This window comes from Phascolarctos cinereus, unplaced genomic scaffold (assembly GCF_003287225.1).
Source record: "Phascolarctos cinereus isolate Bilbo 61053 unplaced genomic scaffold, phaCin_HiC Scaffold_4;HRSCAF=312, whole genome shotgun sequence".
In the NCBI taxonomy this organism is placed as follows: domain Eukaryota; kingdom Metazoa; phylum Chordata; class Mammalia; order Diprotodontia; family Phascolarctidae; genus Phascolarctos; species Phascolarctos cinereus.
Genome location: NW_027555847.1, coordinates 265,288,036 through 265,315,731, shown reverse-complemented (window position 1 = coordinate 265,315,731; position 27,696 = coordinate 265,288,036). Strand labels below are relative to the sequence as shown.

At 38.4% G+C, this 27,696-nt stretch overlaps 1 protein-coding gene and 1 long non-coding RNA gene across 2 annotated transcripts in view; one reads left to right on the top strand and one right to left on the bottom strand.

Moving 5' to 3' along the window:
- FRMPD1 (FERM and PDZ domain containing 1) overlaps positions 1-27,696 on the bottom strand; it is a 250,376-nt gene that overhangs the window by 82,191 nt on the left and 140,489 nt on the right.
- On the top strand, positions 118-27,643 carry LOC110220488 (uncharacterized). The gene is made up of 3 exons (XR_002327884.1): positions 118-246; positions 25,486-25,646; positions 27,395-27,643. It is a non-coding gene; the product is annotated as an uncharacterized LOC110220488 (long non-coding RNA).

Here is a 27,696-nt window from a genome sequence, read left to right as displayed (position 1 = left end):
CTTGAAAGCTATAGTTCAACTACGTTATGGTTTAAATGGGCTGGTAAGGGATATCCTGGGAAACCAAATAGCATTTAGAACTTGGATTCTAAGGGAAAAGAGCATTCCACATTTCAAATGACTAAGAAAAGAACAGCAGTCAGTTATCACCTTGGGACTACCTGTACTATTAGAGTATCTCTTCACCATTGCTACCAGTATTTTTGAACAAGGGAGACAGTTACTACGCAATACTTTAGTTTGAAGGTGAGGATGGAGGAGGGGAACTAAGTTACCTGGACAGCATTTTGGTGGGACAATAGCAATTATGACTCTGTAGTGCTGTCTTACTTTCTGTATCGTACAATTATAGGGGATGGGTTCCCATACATTTAGCCAATGAAGTTAGGCAAAATACATTAATACCAACCTATAGGCTATCTTTTCCCCACCTCTGATAAAAATTTTCTGGCCCTAAGTTGGGACACAATTCCAAAAGGAAGTGGCAAATGAGGGTGATTTTTTTGGGCTAAAAGTTACTTAATTTTGTTATCTTGTAAGCCTCTTTTCCTCAAGAGAGCCTAGTTGAGACATTGACACAGATTTTTTTAATGCTTTGAACACTTATCTAAGCATTTCAAAGTGTTTATATAGCACTATGTCCCCAAAGGCCTGGCAAGCTGTGGCCCCCGGGGTCAACAAAGAGTCAGACATGACTGAACAACATGTCCCCAAAGATGTTTGTAATGTAAAGGAGTAAGAATATATAAATGTTATTTTTATATTGAAATCAGATTAAGAGCTACAAGGGTTATTGCCACACCTAGAAAACAAATAACAGTATATACATATGTTTCCTGGCTTCTCTCTTCATCTCTGGTATACATTCTCATCCGTGTGGTTTAGTAATTGAAAAGCATATGTTTTCAATCCAATCTGCATTCCTTAGACTTGAAGAAATGTTCAGCAGTGGAAGAATCCCAGGCTAATCACCCCTGAGATGATTGGTTGCCAGGAGTTAATAACCACAGTGATTGCTCTGTCAATTGCCAGAAGGAATTTAAAGGAAAAGGCTATGCGATGCGCACAAAGATAGATTATGTTTACAGGTTCATAATATTATAGATATGCAGCTGACATGGACCTTAGAGGGTGCTTCCAAGCATTTACTATCCTCCCATCTTTCAGACATCTTGAAAATTAATCTTTCAACAACCTCAAAAGTCCCCTAGAAGACTAGCAGCTTTCCCCATCTTTCTTTTCTTTGGTGCCATTTCTACTTCCCTTTTTAAGGAATGAGATGTTACAGTCTAACTGTGATGGACCTACTCTTATTGATGGAGAAAAGATATTACTATATAAATGTTTACAGGTCTTTTCCAATTTTTTTCTGTTCCTTGTCATCCTTCCAGTTTCATCTTTAAATGCTCTAAGGATAATATGGCTTAGTGCAGTCTTTCACCAATCTCTTTTCTTTTTCTCCATTGTTTCTTACTTGTTTTTTAGGCAATGCTGCTCATAAGCTACTACCACCTCCCACTGTTAAGACTTTCTAAGCAAGATTATATTCTGAACTAGCATTACTCTTCCCAGCCATCCTTCTCTCTCCATTTGGCAAGGAGATCAAGCATTTCTTGGCCAATGTAGTTTCTAGGGTTGTTCCCCTCCTCCATTGTGATTTACATCGTGTTAAACTTCATTAGGAAATGGTAATAGTCTGTGTTGATGTTTGTTCTGTTATTCATTTCCCAATTATTGCCATAAAAAAGTGAATAGAAAAGGAATGTAGCTGAGGAGGGAAAGCCAACTCAAGGTGGACAGTGAAGATGGATTCATGGGAGAAAGATGAAGAAGAGAATTGTTATTACTTTACAAGGGAGATTCAAGAGAGAGATAAAAGGCCCCAAATTCCCACCTTTGGGTCTTCTCCTTTGCACGCATTTATTTAATTAATATTTTTGTATTTGTATCTTCCTTCATATCTCTCCTACAATATTCCCTGAGGGCACAGACTATGTCATTTTTTTCATCTTTGTATTCCTAGAACCTGGCATTAAGCCTTTTCACATGGTGGGTGTGGGTTGAACTGAACTGCAAGTATTGTACGTTCCATCTCTTATCTCTCTGTACTTTGCACCAACTGTTATCTGTGCCTAGAATGCACCTCATTTCTCACCTCCATATCCTAGAATCTTTAGCATTCTTCAAAATTTAACTTAGCATACCTGCTATAGGAAATCTATCCTGACCCTATCCTCCCCTAGATATCAATTCCCTCCTCCAGATTTTTTTTTGGATTGGGCATGATTTCATTTTCCCATACCCAGTGGGGAAATCCCTTTGACCTAGCATATGGCACCTACTCTGAACTTGGAGACTTAGACAGTTGTCTCTATAAGTTGAGTTTTGCATATCAGAGGTATTCAGAGATATCAAAATAAGATATTCCTTAAAATCCTCTGATTACAGCCTACTTCACAAGTACTGAAGTGCTACTTAATTAGGAAAACAAGATACAGTTTTAAAAAATCACTCATGCAGAATTCACTGGTTATATAACTGAAACACATCTTTCAGTAAGCTCTCCCACAAGGGGAGCTGTTACATCCACTTCTCCTTTGACTGTTCCTGCTAGTGATAGATGTGATGGTAGACAAACTTATGCTTTTTGTAAACCTTAAAGCACTATATAAATGCCAGTTATTAATGGAATCCTCTACTACTAGAGACACAGTAGTCAAGCCATACTTCTAATGATTCCAAGAGTAGGACATATCTAGGCAGCTTGGTGGTATAGTAGATTGAGTACTGGACTTAGAGTCAGAAAGCCTTGAGTCCAATCCTGCCTCAGACACCTGGACAAATAACTTTTCTCAGCCTCAGTCTCCTCATCTGTAAAATGGGAAGAATAATAACATGTAATACACAGGGTTGTTATAAGGTTCAAATAAGATAATGTATATAAAATACCTTACAAATGGGAACTGGTTGAACAAATTATGGTATATGAAGATAATGGAATGCTTTTGAACCACAATAAATGACAAAAGGGATAAAGGTGTTGAGAGAAACCCGGGAAGATTGTATGAATTGATGCAGAGTGAAGTGAGCAGAACAAAGAGAATAATTTATATAATAACATTTGTAAAGACGAATAACTTAATAAAAAGACTTAAGCTCTCTGATCAATGACCAACCATGATTCCAGAGGACTTATGATGATCTGTGCTACCACCTCGTGAAAGAAATCAATAATTCAAGACACAGAGCGAGACATGCATTTCTGGACATGGACAATGGTGGAATTTGTTTTGCTTCATTATGCAAATTGTCACAAGAGTTTTGTAAACTAGTGGAGTGGAAAGGAGAGAAAATAGAAGGAAGAGGAAAGGAAAAGCAGGGTCACCAGATGCTACAGGGAGACAATGCTTTGACAAAGCATTTCTGTCTATTTGCTTTCTCATGCAGCAATTGCCTAAAGTCACTAGTCTGAAGAAGCTATTAAAATAGTCAACAAAGGCCAGAGTGTTCACTGAGGCAGTTGAAACATTGCTCTTGGCCCCCAGCTGTAGACAACGATCAGAACCATAGACAGATCTTGGTTTCTCCCAGCCATCACAATGAGCTATTGTAGAGCTAACCTATGGTGGTAAATGATACTAGAAGGCATAAAGATATAATGTACTTATGGTCCTGACAAATATAGTAACTATTTTCCTTTCAACTCCAGAATTCCCACCCCGTTGTTCTTATTGGTGACTACAAGTGGCCTGATATTTCAGGCCAGATTAGCTCCAGCCAGGCCTCACTTTACTCTCCCTTCCTCCTACCATTCCCCATCCTAATGATTACTCAGAGTAAATGCAAATAGTAACTGTTTCTCTTTTGGCCAGCAATCCTGAGGGTCTTCCCCTCCCATTCTGATTTTTTTTTTTAATTGAAGGGGCCATCCCTTGACTCACTTCTTAAAGAGGCCTATTCACTGAATGGGTATTACCTCACTCAAACTGAGACCCTGAAAAGACCTTAGCTTAAAAGGGCCACGGTCTCCCATTGCATCCTGGGCCACCTCCAGTCATCCTGATGACTATCTGGCCCCTGGACCCAGATGGCTCTGGAAGAAAAAGTGAGGCTGGTGACCTTGCACAGTCCTCCCAATTGCGAGTCATGTCATCATCAACACAACACGACAACAACAGCAATAATGATACTCCCCATACACTTTCCAGTTCTGGAACCATAATCGAATCAATACCGCCATTGCTACTGAAAAAGAGTGAGTCAATATACTGCCATTGCTACTGAAAAAAAGTGTGTCAATATACTCCTCTATGGCACTATTCACCATCATCACAACTTGCTTTCCAAACCAAAATACCCTTTACGGAGACTGAATAGGAGGGGGATCTTGGGGCAGTCAATGGGTGGTCTGATTTGCACCCCTTCCCTCCCCATCCCCCTTACCAATATGGTAAATATGGTAGGAAAGTTTGCTGAATGTGTATACCTGGGTTAGATGAAGTTTGCTAAGTGGATAGTTGGCTAATGTGCATTCTTATCCCTAAATAAACATAAGGTTATTTGGGATGGTCAAGAAAATGCTCTTCTAGGCAGGTGAACTGAGCTTTGAAGTCAACTTGAGATTTGAAGGAGTAGAAGTGAGAAAGGAGTACATTCCATCCAAAGAAACAGGAGATGGAGTGCCATGTGTAAAGAATCTTGACAAGGCCAGTTTTGATGAACTGAAGAGTGGGTGAAACGGAGGCTTGTATAATGAGCCTGGAAAGGTAGGATACAGCCAGATTGTGAAGGGCTTCGGATGCCAAACAGAGGAGTTGTAGTTTATCCTGCAGGCATTAGGGAGCTGTTGTGGTCAGACCCCTACTATAGGAATGTCATTTGGGGAGCTGTATGGAGGATGGATTGGAGAGAGGAGAGATGTAAGCAAAGAATCAAATTCAAAGGCTGTTGCATCCAGACATAATAAAGACCTGAACTAGCGGGCTGGTGTAGAAGTGGAGAAGAGGGGACAGATTTGAAAGATGTTGTGGAGCTAACAACCGACTAGATGAATGGCGAAAACAATATTAGTTCCTGTCCTCAGGAAACTTACACGCTACCGAAGGTTGATGGCTTGTATCCAAATAAGTATATTCATGATAATCTGAAGGGCAGCTAAGTGGCATAGTGGATAGGGCTCTGGGCATAGAGTCAGGAAGACACATCTTCATGAGTTCAAATCTGGCCTTAGATACTTACTAGCTATGCGAGCCTGGGCAAGTCACCTGTTTGCCTCAGTTTCCTCATCTATAAAATAAGCTGGAGAAGAAAATGGCAAACCATTCTAGGATGTTTCCAAGAAAACCTCAAATGGGGTCATGGGGAGTCAGACACAACTAAAAAACGATTTAACAACAACAACAAAAGATGGTGAGTAAGAGTGAGGAGTTGAGGATAGCATCAAGGTTGGGAACCTGGGTGACCAAAGGGATGGTGGTAATCCTGACAGAAATAGGGAAATACAGAAGAGGGGTAAGTTTGGGGGAAATAAAGAGGACAGATTTGGGCTTGTTGAGTTTGGGATGCCTCCAAAGACATACATGTCCAACAGGCAGTTGCTGATGCAGGATTAGAACTCAGGAGAGATGGCAGGGCCAGTTAACAGATCTTAGACTTGTGAGGATAGTTGAACCTGTGACAGTTGGTGAGGTCACCAAGAGAGTCTGGAGAGAGAAGAGAACTCAGGACAGAACCTGACACTCACAGTTGAGGGGGATATTATGTGGATGATAAACTAGCATAGGACACTGAGAAGGAGCAGTCAGAGAAAGAGAAACAAGAGAGTGGAATGAAAAGTTAAAGAGGGGAGAGTGTCCAAGGAGAGGGTGGTCAACTATGTCAAATGCTGCTGAGGCTAGAGGAAAAAGGGAGAAGGGAGAAGAGAAGAAGAGGGGAGAGAAGAGAAGAGAGGAGAACAAAAAGGGAAGGAGAAAGAGGAGGGGATAGCAGGAGAGGGGGGATGGGAGAAAAGGGGAGGGGAGAAAAGAGAGGGGAGAAGGGGATTATGTGCTGTGCTAACCGCAGTGGCAAATTGTTTCTCTGGCATGTCACTGGGCTGCTCAATCAATGGGAATAGAGGATGGACTTACGGACATTTGGCTTATGAATACCTCCTTATCATGCTTCTCATGGAATGGGAAGACAAGGCTCCTTTTAAGAAAACTATCATAGATAGGGTCAGAGATTTAGGGCTGAAAGGGAACTTAGAGGTCATCTATTCCAACTTCCTCTTCTTTTGGATAAGGAACTAAAGCCTAGCAGGGGTGGGGAACCTGCAGCCTGAGGCCACATGTGGCCCTCTAGGTCCTCAAGTGTGGCCCTTCGACTGAATCCAAACTTCACAGAACAAATCCCCTTCATAAAAGGATTTGTTCTGTAAAACTTGGACTCAGTCAAAAGGCCACCCCCAAGGACCTAGAAGGCCACATGTGGCCCAAGGCTGCAGATTCCCCACCCCTGGCTAGAGAAATGAAGTTAGTCAACTAGCATCTATTATCTTTGTTGTTGTTCAAGTCATTTCAGTCATATCCTACTCTTTGTGACCCCATTTGGCATTTTCTTGGCAAAGATACCAGGCTGGTTTGACATTTGCTTCTCCAGCTCATTTTACAGATGAGAAAACTGAGGCAAACAAAGTTAAATGACTCACCCAGGGTCAGCCAGTTAATAAGTGTCTGAAGCCAGATTTGAATTCAGGAAGATGAATCTTCCTGATTCTAAGACCACTGCTCTATCCACTGCGTTACCCAGTGCCAGGTGCTGGGATAAATGTTGGGTACCAAAAAAGGGCAAAAACCAAATATAGTTATCCCTTCCACATTACGACTTTCCCCATTGCAGTTTTGATATATTGCAGGTTGGCATAAGAAATTAAATGAGAGTTTTGGAGGAGTTTTGTGGAAGTCACAGATAATAGGCGAAGGTCAGCAGATGACACAGAAAAAGTTTAGAAACTCAGAAATGCATAAAATATTTGTATGGTATTATATAATATCAACATATTTATCTTTTAATACCATAATAATTCAGACTTCTTCTCTGGTACAAAAAGAGGAGCAAAAATTTTTACATGCATTTTCCAGATCCCCAGGACAGCACTGCGCCCCTAATCCCTTTGATGTAGAAGGGATAACTATAGGCCCTGCTCTCAAGAATCTCAAAGTCACTGATGCTGAGTGAAGTGAGCAGAACCAGGAGAATGTTGTACACAGTAACCGCCACATTGTTCAATGACTAACTTTGATAGATTTAGGCCTTCTCAGCAATGCAAGGATCTAAGACATCTCCAAAAATCTCATGATGGAAAATGCTATCCACATCCAGAGAAAGAACTAGGAGTTTGAATGAAGATTGAAGCATACTATTTGCTATTTTTTTCTTCTGTTTTGTTTTGTTTCCTCTTTCTGGTGGTTCCTCCTATTGGTTCTAATTCTTCCTTACAACATGACTAATGTGAAAATAAGTTTAATAGGAATGCATATGTATAGCCTATATCAGATTGTGCACCATCTTGAGGAGGGCGGTTGGGGAGGGGGAGAAAAATTTAAAATTCAAAAGCTTATGGAAGTGATTGTTGATAAATCAAAATAAATTAATAAAAAAAAAAGAATTTCAAAGTCTAATGAGGTGACTTGACAGCAATCACACAAGTAATAAGCAGCAGAGTTGGAACATTAGTCCATTTCCTCTGATTCCAAATCCATCACTCTGTCTACTCTACTATGATATCTCTCTTAGAAAGGCAGGCTGGTGTTGTACCTAGTGTACTGGCCTTGGAATCACTAAGACTTGGGTTCAAATTTTGCCTCAGAAACTAACTAGTTGTATGACCCTGGGCAAATTATTTTAATCTTCTCAGCCTCGGTTTCCTCTTATGCAAAATGAGTAGGTTGGACTACATGACCTTCAAAGTCCTTGCTGCTTTAAATCTATGTGGCTATAAGAAAATCCTCTAGAAATTAAATGAAATAAGAGAGAAAAAACGAAGAAGCAAATGATCATCACTGACTCTTATGGTTGGATGGCTTGCTGGGAGATGCCTGAAGGGGAAGCCTACTTTAACATCATGCACCAGGCAAGGCTTTCATAGTCCACTGCACTGTCCTGATAAGCTGTGGGAAATGAGCAAACAAAATGACATTCTGTGGTCCCTAAAGAAAGAAAGAAGAAGAAAAAACCCTGCCTAAATGTTAAAGAATGATTACTGCCCAAACTAGAAGGTGAAGGAGAAGATAGTGAGTGTCATACAGTGGACCAAAGTGAAAACAGTGGTGCAGTATGGCAGGGCAAACTGTTGAAAATTCCAAGACTTAGTTTCGATTCAAATTCTAGTTCTATCATTCTGTAAGATTCAGGTTTTCTCTATGGCCAAGGTCTCAGCAACCAACATGAAAGAAAACTGTGGCAAGCATCCAGATAAGTCAGGAAAAATTACTTAGGTCGAATAGAGAGTGATAGTGGACTCTCTCAATCAGTCAATCCCATTTAAAATCCTATTTAAAGTAACTAAACAAAATGCTATACCCTGACACCTTTATTGGGTGAGAACAAATCTACCGAATCAATCAATCCGTCAGGGTCATTAAATTAATGTAGGCCCTGTCATAACCAACAGATCTGTTTTATAAAAGCTGCAAGTTAGTTTGAAATTGGGCATTCCAGTGTCTGGCCAGCAAGTTGTGGAAGCAATCCTGGTTGAGTCCTTCATGTGAGTTGACATCAGGCTGAGCATGCTGTGCATTCCCTGAGGCCATTGGCCAGACCCACTGTACACCTGTATTGCATGGATAATTCCCTCAATCCTCTGCTTGGCTTGGGTTGAGGCGACCTGACTGACTCTCTGTGCCTATTTTTTTTTCCCATTAGGGAAGGATTTTAATTAATTAATTGATTAATAACTAGCATGTATATAGCACTTTAAGGTTTGCAAAGCACTTTGCACATTTTTAAAATCATATTTTATTTTTTCCTCAATTACATGTAAAAACTAATTTTTAACATTCTTTTTTCCTTAAGTTTTGAGTTTTGAATTCTACCCCTCCCCACCCTCCCTTTCCCCCTTCTCAGATGGTAAGCAATCTGATATAGGTTATACATGTGCAATCATGTAAAATATTTAAATGTTAGTCATTTTGTGGAAGAAAATTCAAACAAAAGAAAGAAACAGCTAGTATGCTTCAGTCTGTATATAGGTACCATCCGTTTTTTCTCTGGAGGCAGATAGCATTTTTCATCATGAGTCCTTTAGGGTTGTCTTGGATCATTATATTGTTAAGAATAACTAAGTCACTCACAGTTGTTCACCACACCATACCGCTGTTACTATGTGCAATGTTCTCTTGGTTCTATTCACTTCACGCTTCATCGTTTCATGTAAGTCTTCCTAGGTTTTTCTAAAATCATCCTGCTTGTCATTTCTTACATCTGTGCCTGTTTCTTACTTGCAATGGGGTGTAATGGGTATTGGAATTAAAGCAGTACCTCGAAATCAAATGAAAAGCACCTTCCATCACTTGACTGTATTATTGCTGCCAAGCTGGTAGGGGCTTTGAAATCTAATAGCTTCTTTGCCATTGTATTTCACTCCTCCTCTTGACCACTTCTTGCCACATTTAGTACTTTGGGGGCCTTTGCTTGATGATTCACCTTTAGAGACCACTACTTAAAGGGTAACATTATGAGCCTAATCAGGAAAGTCCATCAGTAAGAGCCACCTTGCTCAGGCTCTCCCTAGAGAACCAGCATTGATCATTAATAAGCAACACCAATAATACCTTTTTGTAATATACTATTCACTATTACTCTTACTAACACATTCATTAGTTTGGAATTTGCCATACTGTATCCTTAAAAATATATATACTGTGAAGCGAGGACTTGCAGGTAAGATGGTAGCATGAATGTGTATATATAGATAGATAGATATAGATAGATAGATAGATAGATAGATAGATAGATAGATATAGATATACACACACACATACATACACACATATACATACACCTATATACACACACACATATATACACACACATATACACATACATATATACACAAACACACATATATACACACATACACACATATACATATATACACACAAACATACATATATACACACATATACATATATACACACATACACACACATATACACACATGTGTATACACACACATATATACACATATACCCACACATATATACACACATATACACATACACATATATACACACATATACACACACATATATATACACACACACACATATATATACACACACACACATATATACACACACACACATATATACACACACACACACATACACACACACTCCAGCAAAGACCTAAAAAGAGCATGAGATCAAATAATTATCCGGAAATCCAAAGAGAAATAACATGAAATCCAAAGAGAAATAAGTGTGTTTTTGTCCAGGCCAACACTGTACAAAAAAGCAATCTAGAAACTAATAGGCACTGGGTAAGAGATCCTGCCAGGGAAACCAGAGTAAACTCAGATGAACAATCCAGAATCCTGCAGTTCTCTGTTCTGTGGGGGGCCTGGCCTGCTCAAAGAGAGTTTTGGGGAAGGGAGCTCAGAAACCCACAGTGCTCTGACATAGGCATAGATAGTGGCCAGAGAGCTGATAGCAGATTTACTAGGATGTCCCAAAGGGACTAGAAGTACACAGTGCCATTGCCTGAGATGCTTCAGAGGGTCCTAAACTAGACTACAGTGATCTGACCTGGGAAAATCCAAGGGAACCTAAAACCTGACAACACTTTGGGCACAGAAATTCTAGGAGAGATGGAAGCCAGCATAAGGAGCCTAGAAAATAGAGATAAAAACCAAACCAGGTCTGACCACCCTATTTAAGAGCAAGTGAGTAGGTAGAACCTGGTCCTAACACAAAGTCTCAAATTAGAAATTAAGGCAGGAGATATGACTAAACAGAAGAAGGCACTAAACTTGTGAAAAATATTGTGGGCTAAGAGACACCCAGTAGGTTAACTCAGAAGAATGTAAACTCTACAAGAACTATAAGTAAAGCCTCAGAGAAAAAAAAAAGTCTTAGAAGAATTTTAAGAGTACTTGGACAAAATGGAACATGAAATTATATGCTGAATAAAAGCTCCAGAGGGAAAAAATGAAAGGAGAATAGTTTAGAACAGAAGGTAGAAAATCTTACTCAAATAGTAGACTTCCTGAAAATAGAATAGAGCAAAAAGAACTAAATGATTCCATAAAACAAAAAGAAATGTTAGAATGAAATTCTGAAAAATTGAAACTGCAAGAGGAAATGCAAGGCATTTACTATCAATTGCAACTAACAAAGAAAACAGGTCAAGGGAAGATGATTTAAAAATCATCAGAATCCCCAAAAGCCATGACCAAAAAAAAAAACTGTTATCATATTTCAAAAAGTCATAAATAAAAACTACCTTGATTTAAAAATGAAAATAGAAAGAACACACCAATCACTCTTAAAAACCCCCCACCAAAAATGAAAACTTATATAGCTAAAAAAAATCCTTTTATATCAAAAATTCAGATTTTTTCCATTTTTTACAAATTTTGAGTTCCACATTGTCTCTCTCCTTTCTCTCCCCCCTCATTAGGAAGGCAAGCAATTTGATACAGGTTATACATATTTAGTCATGCAAAATATATTTCCATATTAATCACGTTGTAAAAGAAAACAGACAAAAAAGAAAAAAAGTATGATTTGATGTGCACTTGGACTTCAGTTTTTTCTCGAGGTGGATAGCATTTTTCATCATGAGTCCTTTGGAAATGTCTTGGATCATCCTATTGCTGAGAATAGCTAAGTCATTCACTAACAGATGATCATTGTACAATATTGCTGTTATTGTGTACACTGTTCTCCTGGTTCTGCTCTTTCACTTTACGTCAGTTCATATAAGTTTTTCCAGGTTTTCCTGAAAGCATCCTGTTCATCATTTCTTATAGCACAATAACATTCCATCACAATCCTATACCCCAACTTGTTTAGCCAGTGCTCAATTGATGACCAATTTCCCATTCTTTGCCACCACAAAAAGAGTTGCTATAAATATTTTTGCACATTGAAGTCCCTTTTCCCTTTTTTGATCTCTTTGGGATACAGACTTAGTAGTGCTATTGCTGGGTCAAAGAGTATTCAAAGAGTATTGTAGCCTTTTGGCCATAGTTCCAAATTGTTCTCTAGAATGGTTTGGAATAATTCTCAATTCCACCAACAGTGCATCAGTGCTTCAATTTTCCACATCCTCTCCAACATTTGTCGTTTTCCTTTTCTATTATTTTAGACAATCTGTTGGGAATGAGGTGGTACCTCAGAGTTGTTTTAATTTGCATTTCTCTAATCAATGGTTATTAAGAGCGTTTTTCACATGACTATAGATAGCATTGATTTCTTCATCTGAAAACAGTCTATTTATATCCTTTGACTATTTAATAATTGGGGAATGATTTGTATTCTTATAAATTTGGCTCAGTTCTCTACATATTTGAGAAATGAGGTCTTTATCAGAGAAACTTTCTATAAAAAATTTCCCCCAGTTTTCTGCTTTTCTTCTAATTTTGGCTGCACTGAGTTTTGTTTGTGGAGAACCTTTTTAATTTAACGTGGTTAAAATTATCCATTTTACATTCCATAATGCTCTTGTATTTGTTTGATCATTTCTTCCCTTATCTAAGGTTCTGACAGGTAAACTATTCCATGCTCCCCTAATTTGCTTGTGGTATCACCCTTTATGCATAAAACATGTACCTAAAGTTTGGATTTTCTAATTCAAAGAAAAAAACTATACAAGCAGACAGAAAGCATTTAAGTACTTAAGAACCACAGTTAGGATCACACAAGACTGCAGAAATTATTCTAAAGGAGAAAATTTTGGAATACGACATTGCAGAAAGCAAAAGGTAGAGTCTTATAACCAAGAATAACATACCCTGCAAGGCTGAGTGTAATTTATAATGCATTTTTTCAAAAGAACCTTGAATGGAATAGAGGGCTTTCAAACGTTCATGATTTTTTTTAAAGAGCTGAAATGTTTGAAATGCAACCAAAGGAGTAAAAAGAAACCTGGAAAGGTAAATACATTTGAGCAATTTGAAGTGGCTAAACAATAATGAAATGCTTATGTTATAACAGGGAAGAAGAACCAAGCATCCCTCTTTAGTATCCTAATGTCTTTATGGGTGAGAAAGTGAGTAAAATAAAGCAAACAGAAGGATTAGGCATGGTTTTGTGCTGTTTTGATGTTCTTAAGAGGAAAGAACAGGAAGAAATATCCAAGGGAAGAAATGAGAAAGAAGGTAATGAATTTGACTATTTTTCTTAATTGGGATTATTAGAGACTATGTAAAAATGGAGGGAGTGAAGTGATTAGTATCACATAAACCTCACTCTTATCTGACCCAGACAAAGGAGAGTTGAACACACACATATACATATATACACTCACATCTAGTATAGTGTAGAAATACATTAAACTCAACAGGGAAATAGGTGGGGACAGAAAAAGTAGAGGGAAGGGTTTAAGAGGAAGGAAAGTTTGTGAGGGAATAGTCACAAGCAAAAGAAATTTCAATTTTGGATGATGGCACATAAAGAAAAAAATATATAAGTAGGAGATTAAGAAAAGAAAGGGTAAGAATCCGTGATTCTAGGTGAGTGTACTGATGGTGGTGACATGGAATGGAATCAATTACCAATTACTATTCTTGATCATATTCCTTCAGAGAAAAAGGGTATGACAGGTATCATGGATGGAAATTAAGAATTCATAACCACAATTTTGAATGGAAAAAATCACTAAAAACGGATAAGAAAGCAGAATCCAACATGTTATTTACAAGAAATATGTTTAAAACAAAGAGAGTTAAAAATGGACTAGAATAGATCTTATTAAGTATAAGTGTACTCAAAAAAGCAAGGATAGCTATCACAAACTCAGACATGACAACAGTTTGAAAGTGATAGATAAGTTTGAAAGTGATAAACAAGAAAACTACAATATGTTTACAGACACCACAGAAAATGAAATAATACCAATACTTAATATATGTACCAAATGTCAAAACATCTAATCACTTAAAGGAAAAAGTTAATCTAATTAACTAGAAAAATACACAGGAAAACTGTAATAGGTACTTCAGTGTATCACTTTCAGATCTAAACAAAGCTAACAAAAACAAATTAGAAGTTAAGGCTTCGAATAGAACTTTAGAAAGCAGCTTTCTGGCTATTATTGAATGGAAATAGAAAAGAGTGTACAAATCTCTAAGCTGTGCTTGGCGTCTTTATAACAACTGAGGGCCTAGGACATTAAATGCCTTATAAACAAATGCAAAAAAGTAGAACTATTAAATATATCCTTTACTGACCATATCATGGTAAAATTTTTTTTAAAAATAGCCTTTTGTAAAAAGGAATTAAACTTAAATGGAGACTAAGTCCCAAAGAATTGGGTGGGTTAAAAAACAACATACCCAAACTGTTGGGATGAAGTCTATAATGGTCTGAAAAGTCAGACCAGTTCTCTTAGTTTCAGTTCAATATAAAAATGAAATGAGACACTCATTTGTCACATTCAGCAGTTAACAAAAGGAAATTTACTTAGCTGTAGCATAGAAAGGATATTCAATATGATGCTGCAGAAATTAGCTTGGATGAATAAGGCTCCCCCTTGCTTTTATACTGTGCCATATCTGGTAAACACGGCAGTCAGATATTTACCAAGTCTAAAATGCCCTGGTGCCATGTGGGTAGGCCTTTGTTTTGCCTTTAGGTGACCCGGAAGTCACATCAATACATTCAGAGGCCACCAGGAAGTTGTCCATTATCACATCTATCATTTCATATAGTTTCAGAAATGCTAGTCGTAGCAATAATACAAGAAAACAAAACTGAGTGAATAAACATAGTCACAAAGGAAACAAAATTCTGCAGATGACATGAACACTAGAAAGTCACCTAAAAAATTAATTGAAACAATAACTTCAGCAAAGTAGTAGAATAGAACATAAACATTTCTGTATATCATAAACAGAAACAAATACGAAGAGCTAGAATGAAGAAAGCTAGGGGTGCCATGGATAGAGTACTAGACCTGGAGTCAGGAAGATTCATCTTCCTGAGTTTAAATGTGGCCTCTGCTACTTACTAGGTGTGTGACCCTGGATGAGTCACTTAACCCTGTTTGCCTCAGTTTCCTAATCTGTAAAACGAGCTGGAGAAGGAAAGGGCAAACTGCTCCAGTATCTCTGCCAAGAGAACCCCAAACGGGGACACAAAGTGTCAGACATGACTGAAACGACTGAACAACAACTGGGAAAACTGGAAAAGAATCTGACAGAACCTGGGCTTAGAGTGAAACCAACATCCCACAACACATACCACAATAATCTCCAAATGTATGTATGACATATATATAAAAGATCACATGATAAACAAAATGCAAGAGCAAGAAAAGTGACACCTTTTGCAACTATGCAAAGGGAAAGAGTACTTGATCAAACACAGGATGGAGAGAAGATCAAAGGAAATAAAACAGACAGTTTTGATGACATAAAAACAAAAAGCTTTTCTCAAGAGAAATCAAGGATGTTCAACTTTGAAAGGGAACAGTTAACTAGGAAAAAATATGCAGCAAGTTTTTCTGATAAAGGTCTGATTTCCAAGAAATAGAGGGAACAGATTTAAATATGTATAAACAAAAGCCATTCCCCAATTGATAAATGGTGAAAGGAAATAAATAGGAAACAGTGAAAAGAAAAAATTTAAGTGATCAACAGCCATACAAAAAAATGTTCCAAATTACCAATAAGAAATGCAAATTAAAACAACTCTGATGTTCCAACTCACTTGCATCAGACTGGCAGTCAGTCAATAATAAATAAATATTTATTAAGCACCTTTTATATGTCAGGCATTGTGCTAAGCTTTGGGCAAAAAAATAAAATCCCTGCTCTCAAGGGGCTCACAGTCTAATACCAAAACCAACTATAATGAACAAGATAGATTCAGGATAAATTGGAGATAATCAACAAAAGGGCATTAAAAGGGATGGAAAGGATGACAAAAAAAGGGAAATGACAGTATCTGAAAGGCCTGTGGGAGGATAGGCACACTAAAGCACTACTGATGAATTGGTCCAGGCATTCTGGAAAGTATCTTGGAGCCACACTCAAAGTCATTAAACTATGCATACCTTTGGATCCAGTGATACCACTACTAGACTGACATCCCAAAGAGATCAAAGAGAGAAGGAAAGGCTATATATGTGCAAAATATTCATAGTGACACTTTTTGTTTTAGCAAAGGTTTATAAGTTAAGTATTAACTATAAATTAAGGGCAGCTGGGTTGTATAGTGGATAGAGTGCTGGGCCTAGATGCAGGGAAACTCACCTTCATGAGTTCAAATCTGACCTCAGATACTTGGGGTTGTGAAAAATAGGACACAATTGAAAAATGACTGAACACATAAATTAAGTGACCACTAGTTGGAGAATGGCTGAACCAATTATGGTAAATTAACATGAGATATTGCTGTGCCATAAAAATGATTAAGGGGATACATTCAGAGAAATCTGGAAAGACTTACGTGAATTGATGCAGAATGAAGTGAACAGAATCAGAATAAGTTGTCTTTGTATCCCTGGAGCCTAGCACGATGTAGTAGACATTTGATAAATGCTTGTTGAATAGCTGTTAGCGATTAAAAGGGAAATAAGAGGACTGATGAGTGTGATGGCAAACATTCTCATATAAAGGAGGAGCCTTCATTTTTAGTTCTGCTTTCATGGAAATCTGACTTTATGGTAACATAACGTGTGTGTCTGTGTGTGCATGTGAGCATGCTCAGTTAACTTGATAAGCTAACGAACATGAGGAGCCTTCTTGCCCTCAAGGTCTATTGCCAGGGAGTAACAAATAAATAGAAAATTAAGTACAAAATATATACAAAGTATGGGGCTGGGAACTATCAACTGGGGAAATTAGCAGGTTTTCTGTAAGAGGAAACAGCATTCACACCCAGCAGAAAATTACTTGCTCATTTGAAAACTTCTGCTGATATGCTTCAAACTTCAAAATTTCAAGACATGAACTCTCACTAAGAACAGATTAAAGGCCTCTTCCATCATGATAAAGACGGTACAAGGAAATTCCTTGGACAAAGTAGAGGTAAGAAAAAGCCACTGAATGTACAGCATCTTATACACCTTGAGCTGGAAAGGCTTTTAGAGGTCATCCAATCCAGTCTGCTCATTTTGCAGATGAGGAAACTAAGGCTTAAAAAAGTTACATGACTTGCCCAAGGTCACACAGGCAAGAAGGGGAAGAGTGGGGATTCCAGCTCAAGTACCAGGGCAGGGGACTCTAAGTTTTATACTCTCTCCATAGGGCCACATTGTCTTTTCCCCTTGACATTTCAATTATTTTTGTGCATCCGACTGACTCAAATGACAGGACTGTCAGAATATATTCACATTACTTGGGGGATGGGGCAGCAGGGCAGAACCTTTGATGGCTCCTGTGGAAACCCAAATAGCAGAAAATTCCCCTTCTACATTTACTGGCCTAAACAAATCTAACAATGTTGGCAATCTCATCCTTCTCTCTCACATCCTCACACCTGCTTATTTTCCATAAGCATGCGTGCTGTAGCAACAGAACACAGGCAGCCTTTAAATGAACTAAATTATTTCCCCAAATCCTCAAAGCAGGATGAAAGAGAGAGCTTTAGCTTCCAGGACTATGGATTCAAATTAGAAGACTCTTTGCAGATCACCTAATCCTCTCCAATTCTCATTATGTTGCTAAAGAGGAAACCAAGGCCCAGATAAGTATCTTGGCCAAGGTCACACAGCAAAAACCATTCCTTGAAGCTTTTCTCAGCATGTAAAGAGCCAGGAAGCAACACTTTGGCATACATACTAAACAGCAGATGAGGTGAGGGAGAGAAAAGCCAACTAAAACTACTGCTACTGGCAAGAATAAGTGAGGCTTTTCATCATGGAGATACAGCTGCCCTGCAGATGTTTTTTTTTTCTTCCAGTATGGCCAGAAGTTTCCTATTTTGGTTGGATTGAAAGAGAAAGGAAAGGAAGGGTATGGAAAACCTTCAGTCAAAAGTGGCCTAATTAGCCAATTTTCTAGATACTTTAAATAATATTTGGGAGGAGCAACAATGATTGAATGATTTAGTACTTATTAAGAACCTCAACTTCACAATGTGCCTTTTTTTAATGTATTTGTGCCCACAATTTTGAAGTATAAGTTTGTCTTCTGGGTACCTAGCCTCTCCTCCTTTCTGAGTCCTTTTCCTTCTCTGGGAACCTCTCCTTATGTTTTTCAGATACCAAAGTGTCCTTTCGCTCTCTCTGTTTTTCCTTCATCCAAAACCTGGTTGTAAGAAGGTAGGAAGCTAAAGATTATAATAATGTTTGTACATTTGTACAGCATGTTTTCAAAGAGCTTTCACAGATTATCTCCAGAAAAGATCTGATAAACTCATTCACACTAATTTGGTGAGAACTGATAAGGCTTAGATTCTTGAGGTATTTTCAATTTGTTAGAGATCCAAGCCTTAAACTAAACTCAGACATTAAGCCAGTAGAGGGGATATTTCAGAGGTGATCCATGGGGTCTCTCTCTAAAATGGAGGAGATCCAAATTGACCTATCCTTAAACTTCCCTTTGCCTAGAAGCCCCGCCATCATACATAGCAAATAAGTAAATCTGTTTCACATCAACTAAAGCTACTCTTTCAGCTTGAGTCACACCCCAACACCCTGTCTATAAATATTTATAGTTACTATTCTCTTCAGTTTCAAAATACTCCTATGGGTTAGATCCATCTAAAGTAGGGTTTCTCAACCATTTGCAGTCATGGATCCCTTCTCCGGAATAACTGAAATATAATTTTGAATAATTGAAAGAAATGCTAAATTTCAGTTAGTAGTTAAGATGTAATTTTTTTCCCTATCCAAGGTCATAGGCCCCCTGAAATCTATCTGTGGACTCCTTGAGGATCAGTGAACTCCAAGTTAAGAACACCAAAGTTTCTCCTTCGACTGCCCTATTCCTGGTCATGAGTAATGGTCATTTATTTGCAGAAATCACCATGCAATGATGATTATTATTTATTCTCACCTAGGGATTGTTTTACAATGTATTTTCAAGGCAGAATTCTTTTGGCTAGGAATTCCTCCCTCCAATTCTCTTTAGTCATGACTTACTGCACATCTGAGCATGTGCATCTCTGGAACAAGAAAAGGGTGCCCTGCAACAGAGAAAAAAATAAGGAAAGATAAAATGGAAATGAAAAGAACAGAGGCCTTGTGACATAGGAGAAAGAGTCCTGGACTATCGGCCAGGAGATCTGAGTCTTGAATACCTGCTCCCACAATTCAGTAGTAGTATGACCTTTGAGTACAGTCACTTTACTTCTGACATCTGCTTCTTTCATCAGTAAAATGGGATTGCTATACTTATCTACCTCAGAGGATTTTTGTAAATAACTAGAGAATCATGAGCTAATCTAGCATTAATAAACACTCTTCCAACACTGATCCAATTCCTCTGCAATAACTTTGGTTGTTTAGTTTAGAATGAGGCTTGAGACTTGCCCTTCTGGGGCACTGCATCTTTTCTTTAGAAAGCTACAAGTGTTACATAAAAACTTTGGTAATGGCCAAGGTAAATATCTGAACAATTGATACAATACATTCTATGTATTTTATAGGACAGTAACTATTTAAGTAAACTCTGTTTATGGTAGCTTTGGGGGCAGGGTTTGTGTTTTTGTTTTATAATCCCAAATTCCATAGAATGAAAATCTGGGTCAGTGCACACAGAAGAGAAGAAATGTTCTGACATTTGAGTGCTTACCCAAATAAAAAGGAAGCTAATGAGGTCAGGTGCTTGTTGATTTATTAGAGTATCTGTAGCAACTCTGGGTAAGCTTAGTTCATGAAACAAAAGTTAGAAGTTTTTTTTTTCTTCAAAATCAATCATTTGATCTGGAAACAGAGATAATAAAACTTGCAACTACCTATTTCATAGGGTTGTAGTGAGGAAGGAGCTTTATCAAGAGCTGCATAAAGGTGAATTATTTCTGCCTCCAAAACGTTCTCAAATCATTCCCTTCCTTCAATGCCCTTCTCCCTTCTTGCCACCTGTCCAAATTCTATCCATTTTCAAGGGTCCCCCTACATGTATCCTTGATTCTATTCCCTTCCTTCCCCAGCAATCTCCTCTTTTCTATCAGCTACACCTCTCCTTTATAGAATAGTTGGTTTGACTGCCTAATAAAAAAGTTGACCTATAGGTCATGTTGGTGATGACTTTATCTAGATTTCTGATTCTTGAATCGTGTTCGTTGGTTTCTGTAATCTTCAGTCATTCCTTATCTACTGGTTCCTTTCCAGACACCTACAAACACTCCCAAGTCTCTCTGATCCTTAAAAACTCCTCACTAGACCCTGCCATCCCCTCAAGCTATTGTCCTATTTCTCATGTCTCTTTTACAGACAAATTCTTGGAAAAACTTGTCTAGAATCACTTTCTCTTTTCTCACCCCTCTGTACTCTGGCTTCACCCCTTATTCACTCAACTAAAACTGCTTTCTCCAAAGTTGTCAATGACTTCTTAATGGCCAAATCTATCCAGTTTTTAAAATCAATTTTTATCAAGTAACTTCTCTCCAGCATTCGACAGTGTTGACTGCTTTCTTCCTCTGGGTACTCTCTCCTCTCCGGGTTTTTGTAATACCAATTTCTCTTGATTTTCCTCCCATTCCTCAGTCTCCTTTGCTGAATCAACCTCCCTACCATATTTCCCTAACTGTGGAGGTACCTCAAGGCTCTGTCCCAGGACCTTCTTCTCTTCTCTTGATACTCTCTCATTTGATGACTTTGATGATCTGTACCCATAGATGTAATTATCATCTCTGCTAATGACTTCCACATCTAAACATCTAACCCTGCTCTCTCTTTCTGAACTCTAGTCCCATATCACCAACTACCTATTGCACATTTTGAACTGAATGTTCCATGAGCATCTCAATTCTACTTGACCTAAACAGAACTTATTATCTTCTCCTCCCCCATCTCAATTTCTAGGTACCCAGACTCACAACCTTGGTATCATCTTCAACACCTCACTCTCACTCAACCCCACATATCCAATCAGTTACCAAATCTGCCACCACGACACCTCTACCATCTGTTCCCTTCTCTGTACTCATGTGGCCATCACCCTACATCAGGCCCTCATCACCTCTGACCTGGACTGTTAGAAACGCCTCCTAATTGGTTGTCCTGCCTCGAGTCTCCCCCTCTTCCCAGCCATCCTCTGCAGTCACCAAAGTGATTTTTCTAAAGTACAAGTCTGATCACATATACCCCTGTTGAATAAACTCCAATAGCACCGTATTACGAACAGGAACAAATTATAAACTCTTCTGTTTGACATTTAAAATTCTTCAAAACCTAGCCCCTTCCAACTTTTCTAGTTTTCTTGTACCTTATAGCTAGCTTTTTTTCAACAGGGAATGAAGGATGTACTAAATACCCTGATGCTGGTTGATCAAAAGTAGGACAATCTGGGTTCAAATTTTGCCTCTAACCCTTACTACCTGTTTGACCCTCTGACAAGCCACTTCACATCCCTGGGTTTGTTTCTTTGTCTATAAAATGAGAAGATTTGACTAGATGGCTTCCTTTCCAACACTAAATCCATGGTGCTACGATCCCTTGCCATCCTCATCCCCTTTTACCTCCCCGACCTGCCACACCTTTTATAGAAAAATTTGTTTGAAGGCCTGACAGAAGCTGCTAAGTTTCTTTCTGCCTTCTGAAATCACTAGCACACCCTGGCTAATGTGTTAATTGGTCTCTAGAAAGCCAGTGAATTCAACTTATAGGGAAAACAACAGGTGATCAGCCAAACGCGGTTACAGAAGTGTTTTGAAACTAGACAGTGGGGTTCAATCATAATGTATCTTATTAGTAATGCTGTTTTTAAAATGATGTTAGCATGCACCAGCTGTGCTGACTTACCTATTATTGCCCCCAAACAGCAATCTAGAACTATAAATTGCAAAGTGAGTGCTGATTTGAATTGGTAAAGAAAATTCCCTCACTGTGAATTCCTACATGAAAATGAAATCATAGAATTTGGAACTCAAAACTTAAAAAAAATATTTTAAAATTGTTTTAACATGTAATTGGGGGAAAATAAAATATTATATTTTTAAAAAATAAAATCAGAGGCCAGGACAAAAAAATGTTATTAAACAGTGTTGACTGGGGCAACCTTGCATAGAATGTGCCTGTAAGAGAGTTTTAGCCACCAGTGAACTCGGTAATAGGATCAAAGATTTAGATTAGAAAGGCTCTTCAAGGCCATCAATTCCAGCCCCCTCTTCTTTTTTTAAATAGTATTTTATTTTTTCTAATTACATGTAATGACAATTTTTAACATTCATTTCTTTTAAAATTTCCAGATTTTCTCCCTCCCTCCCCTCCCCCCCTTCCTGAAATGGTAAGCATTGATATAGGTTATATATGTGTGAGCATATAAAACATTTCCATATTAGTCATGTTGTGAAATAAGAAAGTTTGCAAAAAAAAATTCAGTCTGTAAAAGGAAAAGAAAACTACAAAATATAAAGAAAGTGAAAAAAGTATACTTTGATCTGTGTTCAGGGTCCACAGTTCTTTCTCTGGATGTGGGCAGCATTTTCTATCATGAGTCGTTGGAATTGCCTTGGATCACTGTATTGCTGAGAAGACCTAAGTCTGTCAGAGTTGATAATTGCACAATATTCCAGCCCCCTCTTCTTACAGTTAAGGAAACTGAGGCACGGGGGGTTAAGTGACTTACCATGGATCATACAATTAATAGGTTGTCTATAGCAGGATCTGAACTCCGCTCTTTCTGATTCCAAGTCTAGTGCTTTTGCCACTACTACGTACTGATCACCTCATCTCACCCACAGGGCCAGCACAGGAAGCCCCATATAAAACAGAATTCCGAGCCCAGGAGGAGCCTGTGCTTTCAAATTTGCTTAACTGGATTAGATTCAATTTAAATAGGGCTTAACCTCCCAATCACCCTTTCAGCCACTTATTAAGGATCACTACAGATGGCCTCAATTCAGTCGCTTGTGTGCTTGTCCCCAAGCAGAGCCACAAACAAGGGATTTATTCTGTGTGTCTCTTTTGTTGGTAATCTGAAGTTCCCCTGACCCAAATAATTTCCCTTTTTAAAGCAGTCAAACAGCTGGATGTAAAAGCCAGCTGTTTAGTAAGGCGGGCAAGAAGCCCAAGAAAACTCCTATCAAAGAATATGGAGCAATGAACTAGCCAGCTCAAGTGGCTAACTATGACGGATATTGAGTATATTATCCACCCAGCTGTCAAGGCCTAATCCAAACACGTCTTTTGTTTATTGAGGCCATCCAGGAAATGCGGTCCCTCCCCCCACCTTCCAACAACAACTGCAAAGAACATTCACCATTGTGGATGGCTACACTGGGTGTCTCACTACTAAGCCAGTCTGGGTGGGCAAAGTCTCTTGAACTCAAATTTGGCCTCACTAGCTGATTGACTTTGAAAAGGTCACCTAACCTTTGAAGTTCAGTTTCATTAAGCAAAAAGATAATTACAGTTATGCCTTCCACATCTCAGGGGTTAGGGGTGTAGCACCCCCAAGATCTGGAAAATCCACTTAAAATTTTTTGCCCCTCTCTGTACCAGAGAAGAAGTCCGAATCATGATATTAAAAGATAAAATATGTTGATGTCATATAATACTATACATATATTTTATGCGTTTCTGAGTTTTTAAACTTTTTCTGTCATCTGGGGCTTCCACAAAACTCCCCAAAAATTTCCATTTAACTTCTTATGCCGACCCTCGACATATGGAGACTTCAGTGGGGAAAGTCGCCATGTGGAAAGGAAATTGTAAAGCGGAGCTGAGAAAAGTGAAAATCACCACATGCATCTTCCTGAAAGGGAGGGGTTATGGGGAAAGTCCACACAGACCTTTGCCACCGAGACTAGATGATCTAAGGTCCCTATCTGCTCAAAATGGTATGATTTTATGAAAAAGAAAGCATTAGACCCTGTCTTATGCTGTCTGACCTGACGTGTCCCCATATTCATGTTCTCTGAGCCAGGGTCTTGCTGACTTTCTGAAAAACACACTTCTAAAGTTAATCTGAATTACTCATATTTTCTCTATCATTTTCTTTAAGTAGCCAATCAATGAAACAAAAAACCAAGTCCTGATTTGTAGCATTTGCTGATTTCTGAGGTGTAAATGCTCACATTAAAATAGCAGAATAATAGTTGACTCACAGACCCCTGGACTGTTCTATCAAGAAGGTAAGATTTCTCTGACTCTCAGCATAACCTCTTCCCACAAATAGTTCAAAAGCAGACCTGGTCATCTTAGTATCCTTTTTACCCCAGTCTTTTCCCGCCCCAAACAGAAACACAGTCCCTGACCTCAAAGAACTCATTTTCTAATATAGGAAAGAACGTGTAAATAACTGGGTGCCTACATTATATATATGTATATGTAACTAACTCTAATGCTAGAAATACAGGACTGAGAGGGATTTTTTTTAGTTTATTATTATTATTGTTATTATTTTAGTTTATTATTTTATTTTTTCCCCAAATACATGTAAAACAATTTTTAACATTCATTTAAAAATTTTTTTTTGTGTTCCAAATTCTCTCTCTTCCTTCTTCCCTGCCCCTCCTCATTGAGAAGTAATTTGATATAGATTATACATGTGCAGTCATGCAAGACACATTTTCATGTTAGAACTGAGAGTTTAAAGTCAGGATTAGAGACATAAGTCCAGAAGCCATAAATGTACAGCCAGTTGGTTCTTAGCTAGAGGTGCCATTCTCTGTGAACTGTGAATATTTGCCATCAGCCATCGTATGGGGAGGTCCAGGCCTGGGCGCTGGCCCAGGATTTGGTCATTACAAAAGGGAGAAGATGAAGTTTCAGATTTCTGACCTTCGTTATCTTCCATATTCATTCACCCCTTCCAGGGGAGTGTTATATGTTTTATTGTTCATTGTATATTTGTGATTATACCTTTTGAAGAAAGTATTTCTGTGTAAATGCTAATCTTACTGTTGGTAGCTAAATGGAATGAGGGTAAAGGGGACTACTATTGAGGGGTCACCATCAGTGCGGATGTGGCCTTTGCAGAGGGTCTAGACACTCCCCAATTCCATTAAAGGTACTAACTGACCTGATCTTCAGGCAGTGAGGGCCCAGAAAATGTACTTTTCCCATCACCTGCTTAAGTCTAAGATAATCAGTGAAACAAGAAAGCAAGCACTGATTTGTAGGATTTGATGATTTCTGAGGTGTAAATGCTCATCCCTTGCTCCTGAGGTCTCTCCCCTCCTGACTGAAGAAGATGGAGAGTGAACACTAGAGAACTCCTCCCAGATCCTCCACAATTTATGAAGGGTGCCCAGAGGATTTACCTCATCATTTCCTCCCCTACTACTTTCTTGGACTTCAAGATCTCCAGAAAGTCATCATTCTGCAAGGTGAAATCAAATCTGAAATTCTCACATCCTCAGATCATTTCCTAACCTGGCTATCTACCCCACTCCTAACCCCAGCAGGGTAACCTTCCCCACCCCACACCTCCCTGTTCAGCTTCTTCTTGTGCTGTCTTCCTCTATTAGATTGCAAGCTCCTTGAGGACAGGGATATTTATGTCTTTGTTTGTCTCTCTGGTGGGCACAGTACTTGATATATAGCAGGCGCTTAAATGGTTTTTTATTGACTGGAGACTGAATGGGCTCAGAGGACTGAAGCTAAAACCACTCAGTACTAAAGCCAGCCCATGAGTAGTTAGGGGCTACTCTTTCAGACTTTTGACCAGAAGACCATGGGCCACACAAAGGTCAGGGAAGCTTTGCTTAAATGAATCAACACTGTATTCTTGCTTTTCTCCACGTTAGAGCTAAGTAAATTTCCTTTTATTAGCTATTAGTTGGTCTATACGTGTGTCATTTAGATCCTATCCTGAACCTGAACCACCAGTCTGGCCTGACTCAGGCATGGCCTACAATAATATGGGACAGGGGTTACAGACCTGGCAAACTGGGAGGCCCATCCAGAAAGTTGATACAAGCAGGAAAGAACCCAAGAGTGGGGCAGCCAGGAAGGTCTTGAGAGCCAGCTATTTGCAGACTAGTAACTCCGAAAGTCAAGAAAAAGAAAATGCCTCTAAATCCTTTTTGCAATTTACAGTTTGTAGCTTCTAATAGCTCCTAGATTTATCTGAAGCTTAAGGACACTGCTATGTAGTTTTTGTCCTCTTTAATTTAGAGAGAAGGAGGCTGGCTTTAAATCACTTTGAGAAAAGGAATTGCCTCAGGGAAAGACAAGCAAAATATTTTTTTTTGATGGAAAAAAAAAAGGCAGAATTTCATTTTCTACAAAGGGTTTGATTTGCCAGACCACAGTGAGCTTCTCTGATGATCTGGCAGAATTGTCTAGTCAATTAGAAGCAAAATCTCCTAAAAGAAATTAGAATAAATCATGTATTTTCAAATTCTTAATGAAAAAACCAAATGGCAAATGTTTTACATGGCCACCAGGAAGAAACTGCAGTAAATTTAGCTGTTTCACCTCAGATCGCCTAAAGGCTGAGTATGGGGGTGGATCTGAGATGCAGAAGGAAGGTGTGTTTAGTTTGCAAGAGAAGAAAGTTTCAATGGAGAAAAAGAAACTAGTTCTGAAAAACACAATCTGAAACAAGATTTGAAAAAGGCAGAAAAGCATAAGTTTGAGAAATGAACAGTATTAGAAAGCAAAGAGGAAAGCAAAATATTAAGTCAGTATGAAGCAGAAGGCAATTCTGTGATCTGCAGTAATTAGCCTAGGTTCATCAAAATCATCAAAAAAAAAAAAAGGGAAAAAACCAAGTTTTTAAGCCAGTTTCCCCTGACCACACAGACTTGAAGGTCAAAAATAAGAAATATATAACGATGTGCTTGAAAGTAGAACATTTTAAAAAATATGATTCTGCATATGGTAGTATTAACTCATCTAGAGCTCAGGTAAGTGGCTTCAATTTCTGCTGCACCAACAATAAAAAAAAATAGAATTAAAGACTTGTCACTTAAACAGGGACTGATATAAGGTCTTCACATTTTTTGCCAGCTATCATAATAATCTCTAGCACAGTCCAAGTAAAAAAGGGTGAAAAAGAAAAGCCCAGGAAATGCAGAAAGTAGAAGTGAAATTTTAAGGAAGTTTTGGGTTTGTTTGTTTTTTTTTAAAGACCTCATCGAGATAAGAGAAGAGCAAGACAGAGATTGCCAGTGCCTGTGGAGCTGTGAATGCCACTTGGAGGGGTGCTTGTCTTCCTTCCCAAAGAGATGGGAGTTCATTTTGAGATTTCTGATGACTCTCCAGCTTAACTTCACAGAGAATGGTATTCTTGTACCTTTGGAAAAGTATTTGGATTAATGTAACAAACTTTACAACTAAATAAAAAATTTGAATTTGTAGAACATTAATAAATTATTTAGGGACAGTTATTGTTGTTGAATCATTTTAGTCGTGTCTGACTCTTTGTGACCC